Source organism: Calypte anna, chromosome 1, assembly GCF_003957555.1.
Source record: "Calypte anna isolate BGI_N300 chromosome 1, bCalAnn1_v1.p, whole genome shotgun sequence".
Taxonomy (NCBI): Eukaryota; Metazoa; Chordata; class Aves; order Apodiformes; family Trochilidae; genus Calypte; species Calypte anna.
This window is the reverse complement of record NC_044244.1, coordinates 50,875,162-50,882,194: the sequence shown is the minus strand read 5'-3', so window position 1 is coordinate 50,882,194 and position 7,033 is coordinate 50,875,162.

Below are 7,033 nucleotides of genomic sequence, written 5' to 3'. Positions count from 1 at the left end.
AAGAGAATGGAGGTGGAGTTTTTTGGGGGGAATGTGCAATGCAATAAAGAAGACTTGGGAGAAGGGTGTGATTTGGAGCTGTGGAGACATGCAGGTGGATGTGAGAACAAGGAGTGAACAAGGAGAGTATAAAATGGCTGTTCAGTATGTTGCCGGAGTGGTGCAATAGCTCCAGGAAACTGGTTATGCTAACCAGGAGACCCTGATTGATTTTTTTCTCCTCAGGAGGGGGGAACAAAGGAGTCAGAGTGTATTGATGAACTTGGTCTTAACAGCTAGTTTAATTATTTCTTTTAAAAATCAATAGGATTATCATATGAGAAAGTTTTCTGCAGTTTCATTTTATTGATCATGTGTCATATTTAGAATAATGTGAAGGGGAAAAAGTACCTTTCTAGGCAAAATCTTCATTATGATGTAGAGAGTAAGACTGAGGTTATATGCTCTTATGCTACCCAAATTACTGCTATGAAAACGTAGTAATTACTCCCAGGAGAATTACCATAAAGCAAAAAGAGTTGGGGTTAAACTTAGAGAAAAACCTATATGAGATAAATGAAAAAAAAATGCTTTAATTATGATGAAAGCTTTAATACTTTGTGTAATTGGATAATGAAATTCTGCACTGTAATAAATCGACATTTTTTGATTTCTTTTCAACGGAGTTGTCCAGAAGCCTGTATCAGCATCTCTTCATTAGTATGGAGACCTAAACTGCATTTAAGTTTATAATTTTCTGAGGTTATTACAGCATCTCTCTGGTAAATGTGCTCTCAACATGCACGCTCTACCCCACTTGATTAAAAATCATTATTTGGACACACAACACTGGCTCTAGGAGTGGATCTGACTTTAAAAATTCATTGTGCTTCAGAGGTGTAGCAGTAAGTTACATTTTAAGGCAGAATTTATGATCAAAATGGAAAGTGAGGCACAGTGGGCTCAATGATGCTCAATTTTTCCCTCTCATCTCCTTTCACCTGCTTGGAGTTTGCCTTCGCTGGCTGCCAGCTCTGAGCCTTCCTCACTGGCAGCAAGTGGAGCAATGAACTCCTGTCTTCTGGGACAAGTTACACCTCACCCTACCTGGTTGCTTCTCTGAAGCACCAGCTGAAACCCACTCTTCAGAAGACGGGCAGAAAGGAACACTGAAGAATTTCCAGGTCCTTCATTGATGTTGCTTGTTCTTGCTGACTCATAATGTGCCTTTTTAACTAGCATGACAGTTACCCATTAACAATGGCAAAAAATAAAAAAATTAAAAATTCCTGTCTGGGCAAGCCTGATGACCAGATCTTTGAGCAAAGAAAACATTAACAAGAAAGCTGGTTGTAGACCCAGGAGTGAGAATGGCTTCTGTAGGGTTCAGTATGTTCCTTCTCCTCTGATGCTGGGAAAATGAGTAGCACTTCAGGAGCTTGTGGCTTTTTAAAGGAATCTCCTCTATTTGAGTAGGAATAACATGGCAGGAGAAGGTGGGAACACTCAGCCTGTGGTTCAGTGACCAACTGGGAGAAGTTGGCAGTCCAGCAAAACTGGTTGAAATCCAATTCTTCCCAGGGAAGTAGGCTCACTGTGTTTTTTTGTCAGCAAATTGGGCCAAAATGAACGATATCATGTAATAGGGAGAAAGGCTCAGCTTCTTTTTCTTCCTGGGTAGAACAACACTTCTGCCTCTATGCTCACTTTTAAGACATTCATGTAAAATGGCATCATCCACTGATCCAAGTTAAGACTAAGCAGTCTGATTCTTGTATGAGGAAATAGCAGATGTCAGGTAACTTATCACGTGAATCTTTTACTTGGAAAGGTAGTGCTTTAAGTCCAGGGGTGATATACCTTGGTTTTCTTGTCTGATGTGCACCCAGAGGGAAGCACAAGACATCAGTTTTGCCTATGGGAGCTACAACCAATATCTCTGTAATTAACAGTATTGCATCTCAGCTGTGGGTATGTTTTCTGGCACTGTAGTCATGCAGAGAAAGCACATCTGTTAATGGCTCAGAAGGGATGGGGGCTAAGCTTACTCAGTGTAGGCCTCTTGCCAGGCTACAGAATCAGGCAACTGATACCTACAAACACCCTTTCTTACCTCCTTTTGGCAGACCTATAATTTCTGCATAGCTGCCTCTGTGAAGCTGGTCATTTGTGTTGGCATTTCTGTGCTGTCATGCTAACCTGCCATCAGGATCCTGTTTTGACTTGGTAACCACTTAACATTTTTAATGTTCCTTCTTGGATAGAGAAGGTTTGATACATGGCATCAAGGATCAGGAATGTTCCCACCACAGGACAGACAGGGCTGTGGAGCAGGGTCTGGCTGACCCCTTACACACCACAAATCTGCTTCCTCAGCCCGGTTGCACACATCTTCTCGTGCTCAGAGAGACTCAGCCCTACTGACAGCTCCAGAATCTCCACTCTTCATGTCCCATGCAGCTGCCCTAATCACAGGCCTTAAATCCCCCACTGTCCTTCTAAATGTTCCCCCTTTGGACTTGGAGAGGTACCATTCTGCAGCCCAAAGAGCCGTAGCCTCCAGCCTGCTCGTTGCACTGACCTGTTACTGGCTGTCAGATTCTATAAGGTACTGCCGAGGTTCCTGTGATGCATTGCAGATATCTGGTATGGATATTGTTTTCTAATATATGCTTTACCCTCCTCTTTTTTTTTTTTTTTTTTTTTTTTCCAGGAATTGAGCTTTTTAACAGCTACATGGGTGTTACTGTGGTGACTGTAACCAGGCAGAAGCATGCATTTCGTATCAAGATAGTTCTACGTTTGCGGACTTGGATATGATTAGGAGATTTTTAAAGGCACACTGTATTTTTTGCCCTTTCGTGCAGAACAGAGAGAGGTTTCTAATGAACTTCCAGTTTCACAGTATAAAGTGAAAATGTATGATTCATCTTCAGAAGCATGTGTGTATTAGTATATCTATACCAACGCATGCATATTTGCAAACAAAAGTGACTTCTAGCAAGCCAGATTTAGAAAGTATTTTCTCGAAGCATAATTAAGATTGTTCAGATATCTGGCTCTTCATTTCTTTATGCTTTATTTGGATTTCTTGTTAAATTTAATATTATCTTGGAATTTCCGGGGTTTATAATTCTTGGTGTTTGAATAATTGCATTATCTCTGCAATACATTTTACTGTAAATCTCTGCCATGGAGCATTAACATTGCCTCCATCCTGAGGGTTTTTTTTAATGTAATTTCCCTGCAGCATGAGGCTTGTGAAGACACAGCATTCTTCAATCCTCACCTGAGGACTGCCTTCCAAAAAAAGGTGAGAATGTACTATCTGAAATATGTGATTATTACTCTTGAAATTCAAAAGTGTAAAACTCTGTGAGTGTTGAAACCAAAAGTATCATTCTAACTCAGTTTCTTAGAGAAATAATATAGAACAATTGTATCAATTAATGAAAAGGAGGATTGCAGTGCAAACTGACATTTCAAATATACTGATAATTGTGAATCAGTCTCAGCAATAATTACAAGAGCTGTTTTCCTACAGTGTGCAGCTGTCTCTTAAATCCTAATTAATGTTAATAATAAATTCTAAGACTGATAAGCAGTTTCTCTAAGCTCATTTAAGACAAGAAATGCACCAAGTGCTACGTTTCTTAAGGACTCAATTTTGAGTAAGTTACAAGCTAATAGAGTACTGAATTCAAAATCCTCCAGAATATTGCCTGTCTTTGGCTAATAGAGTCCCTGAATGAAAGGGTAGGAGGCACTCTTTGATCAAGCAGTTTGAGTGCCTTCCTATTACAGCCACTGCATTTTACCTCTTCAATTTAGTGCTGAGCCTGGGAGCTTCTGTGTGAGAGCAGCAGATCCCTCAGTAGGGCACCAAGCCTTGATCTCTTGGCTGGGGGAGGGAGAAGGATGAGACAGAGAATTGTTTCTTTCAGTCATTTGCTCCAGCTATCAACCACCCCATCATTAAAAATCTGTGCACCTTTTCCTTTTTTTTGCCCACCCCAATCCCTCCCAACAGGTATTATATGGGAGGATAAGAACAATTTTTTTATGTTTAATGAAGAGCTTGGATAACTGACCTGGGTTCGGTTTAGCCTTGCCTGTGGAACTCTGCCCATGCTTCTCTAAAAATGCCTATCCTCCTTCAGTCACATTTCTGACAGTCCCCAGGAGCTGCACAATGGGGCAGTTCACAGTTGAGCAAGGAAAGCAAACCCAGGACAAAGAAACAGAGAGGAAAGGAAGGAAACAAGCAATGAAGAGACATACACGTTGCATGTCTTTTCTTTGAAGAAAAGATCTTGCACTTGTAGACACACAGAAAAAAATTAAATCATCCAGTAATTTGTGCCATCTCCTTTGCATTCTTCCTCCTGAGTACCAAACATAATCTTTGTGTGTTTAAAAAATTAAATGTAAAGTTGCAAAAAGGGATGCAAAATGGCTTCTCTGGACCTACATCCATATACAGTGGAGCCTGCCCCTCTTTTTGCCATCATGTTTGTTCCAATAAACAAAGCAATTGTGCTGGACATGAGCATGGTCAAGACATTATTTAAGTCTCCCATTTATTCCATGAACTACCTGTTCTTGCAGATCTCGGACAACTCATGCCAATGCAAAGTGAATGAAAAAATCATAGAATGTCAGGTTGGAAGGGACCTTAAGGATCATCTCGCCCAACCCTCCTAATATTATTGTTTATGTGAAATGTCTCACATAATGTGAGTACCTCATCAAGCTGAGACTTAAAACTTTCTGGTGGGGGAATCCACCACTTCCCCTGGAAGACCATTCCAGTGTCCGATTGTCCTCAAAAATTTCCCTCTTCTGTTCAAAATGCATACAGTTATTTGTACAATACAGCACTGTTACAGAATACAACAACAAAACAAGTTCTCCAAGAATATCTTCAGGATCCAAGTCTTTAAGAGCAAGAGCAGGAGAACTGAGTAGGGCTAGGAATCCATGTTGTGTTTTAGGTTACACTCTGGGCTCAGGATTTGGTGTTTCAGAAAAGGCCCTTAATTGAAACTGTGATATATTTGATCACTTAAACCTCCTTGCCAGCATAGGTCTTCCCTTGAAATCTTGAATGTCTGTTGTTCCTGCTTCTCATTTGAAATCTAACAGGCAGGGTACAAATATCATGTACTTTCAACTTTTTTCCATTCCACTTGGTAAACTTGTGTTGGTCCAGCTATAATATATATAACAGGTAACAAACACGCTGTGGTAAGAGATGTTTCCATCCTGTCACATGATGTTTTCAGAAAAACATTTCCATTGGAAAGCTTGGCCCAGATTGCATGCTGGAAAATACAAATGCCACTCAGTGCAGTTAAAAGGAGGCATGAATTTTTACAGGATTTACCAGGAAAAAAAGTTTGGAGAGGGTCTGGAGAAGACTGACCCAGGCATCTGTTCCCAGCCCCAAGCACTTACCAGGAGGATGTCCCAATGGGAGCTGTATTCAGTGTCTGGAGGAGGAGGAGTGTGAGCCTGTGTACACCCACTGTGTGCTTTTCTGCATGCTTCCTTTTCAGTTCAAATAGGGGGAAGTAGACACACACTTACTATCCTCTTTTCAGTAATTAATCCAAGAGAAGTGACTGTGTGGCACAGCAGTTGCACACTGAGCACCCAGTAAGGGGCAGTCTCTATTGCTTGTTTTGAGTTCATTATTTCCTCCATCCTTTCAAGTCAGTCATACCCTTACTTTGTTCTCAGTATGCCTTGCTCCATTTTGAATTTTGCTCTGCTCAGGCTTTTCCACCCAGTCTCTCTTATTCTGCATGTTCCACAAAGCTTAATTGCATTTTATGTGCAGGTAGCTGGACTGATGATAATATTTAATCTGTTACAGGAAGTTTGTAGAGGTCACCAGTGTCAACAGATATCAATTTACATTATTTCATTTATTATGTGTATTATTTCTTCAAAGGAAAATTATTTAACCACCAAACAGCAAATAGAAGCATTCTTGAAGTTTATGCTTGCTGCAGATGTCATATCCTCTTCTTCCAGCTTTGAAATTTGTTGTGGGCTGATCCTGGCTGGACATCAGATGCCCACTAAAGCTGCTTGTCATACCCCTCCTCAGATGGACAGAGGAGAGAATATAAAACAAAAAGGTTTTGGGTTAACATAAGGGCAGGGAAAGATCTTTCACTAATTATGGCCAGGGCAAAACCAACTTGACTTGGGGAGATGAGTTTAATTTATTATTATCAATCAAATCAGAGCAGAGTAATGAGAAATAAAACCATATCTTAAAACAGCTTCCCCCTACTTATGCCTTCTTCCCAGGCTCAACTCCTCTTCCAGTTTCTCTACCTCCTCCCCCTCAATGATGTAGTGGGACAGGGAGAGGGGGTTGCAGTGGGTTTTGTCTCTGTTGCTACTTCCTCAGCAGGGCAAGGGCTCCTCACTCTTTTCCCTTCTCTCCTCCACAAACTTCTCCAATGTGAAATGTGAATTCTTCACAAAGTGCTCCAGTGTGGGTCCCTTCCATGGGGTGCAGTCCTTCAGGAACAGACTGCTCCAGCGTGGTTCCCCTGCAGGGCACTATCCTCCAGGCTCTTCTCCCCACAAGTCCCCAGCTCCTGCCAGGAGCCTGCTCTCACATGGGGTCTCCACAGGGTCATAGCCCCCTTTGAACATCCATCTGCTCCAGCTTGGGGTCCTCTATGGGTTGCAGGTGGGTATCTGCTCCACCATTAACCCCCATGGGCTGCAGAGGAATCTCTTCCCAGGCTCCTGGAGCACCTCTTCCCCTCCTTCTTCCCTGCCCTTGGTGTCTGGGGAGCTGTTTCACTCATACGGTGTCTACTCCTCAATTCTGACTGTTGCTGATGTTGTGCAGGGTTTTTTTTTTTACCCCCTTCATAACTATGTTACCCTGGAGATAATACCACTGGTGTTGATGGGCTTGGCCTTGGCCAGTGGCAGGTCCGTCTGGGAGTCAGCTGACATTCACTCTGTGAGACATGGGGGAAGCAGCTTCTCACAGAAGCCACTGCTGTAGCCCCCTTGATACCAA